This window comes from Elephantulus edwardii, unplaced genomic scaffold (genome assembly GCF_000299155.1).
Source record: "Elephantulus edwardii isolate Elephantulus edwardi_28Jun2011 unplaced genomic scaffold, EleEdw1.0 scaffold00295, whole genome shotgun sequence".
NCBI classification, from domain to species: domain Eukaryota; kingdom Metazoa; phylum Chordata; class Mammalia; order Macroscelidea; family Macroscelididae; genus Elephantulus; species Elephantulus edwardii.
The window spans coordinates 2,971,572-2,972,912 of record NW_006400045.1 but is presented as its reverse complement, the minus strand read 5'-3'; positions in this window follow the sequence as shown (position 1 = coordinate 2,972,912).

Here is a 1,341-nt window from a genome sequence, read left to right as displayed (position 1 = left end):
TTGATAGAAAGAGAATTGATGCCTTTGAGCTGTGGTGCTGGAGAAGAGTGTTGAATGTACCATGGACTGCTAGGAGAAGAAACAGGTTTGTCCTGGAGAAGGTGATGCCGGAATGCTCCTTAGAGTCAAAGATTCTGAAGCTTTGTCTGACATATTTTGCAAGGAGGGCCTGTTACTTGGAGAGGGGGATCATGTTTGGCAGTTTGGGGGGGGGGCGAAGGAGAGGAAGAGCTTTGATCGATTCTGTGACTGGAGTGGTGGGAATAAGTGTGTTTGAAATGGCTAGTCTGGCACAGGATAGAACAGCGTTTAGAGCTCCTGTACGTAGGATCGCTATGAGTCGCAAATGACTCGATGGCACATAACAACAACAACTTTCATTAACATTGCTTCCATATATATCTGGTATATAATACTTTCCACAGTCTACAATATATATCTCAATATAACAAAATCCAGTATGAATCAACAAAAACCTTAATCAGCTTTACTACATCTTAACATTACTATAAGAACAATAACAAAAAGCACAGACAATTTACACAAATTTAAATTAACTGAAAACCCTCTTAACATATAAACTTTTCAAGGAATTAATAGTTTGAACTTCATTCTTTACCCTTTTATCTCAGGTCATAAAGCAGCTTCTCAACTTTTCTTTCCATCTTAGTAGCAGAGCAGCACCATTTTGGGTTTTCTTCCCCCTTTGTAGAAATGAACAATAACCATTTAGACTGTACATCTTCCCAAGTCCCACATTTACAAAACCAAAGCATTTTACTGGAGTCTGGAGCAATGAATCTCATTTCTTCTGACACTAATTGTGAAAGGACCAAATGCACCAGGAGGGTGGCCAAATCTGACCTCTAACCACTTCATAAAGAGGAACTGTCCCCATCAGTAATGCTCAAAGCAGCCAAATATAGCTGCAAGATCAGACACACAACCCCCAATGCTCTTGCACCTCTTCGTACTGTTATTCACTGTTGAATTTTACAGAATTTACAGTATTTACTCTCAGTTGTGATATTGAGGGTGGGCTTATTAGGTAAATAAGTTGGAGAGTCAAGGAGGCAAATATCACAAATACAAGTCCAGGTTTAGTCCAACAGTTCCACGCTAGATTAACAGTAAGACCCAATTTAAACTAATACTACAGCAACCCTATGAATAACTGACCAAATTCTTTCCTATCCTGTGGCATCCTTACTATTTCTGATACACTTTAGCCCGTTGCTGAAGTCATTGTGTCAATCCATCTTGATGGGGGTCTTCTTCTCTTTCTCTGGCCCTCCACCCTTCCAAGCATGATATGCTTTCTCAAGTAATAGCCTCTTTTAG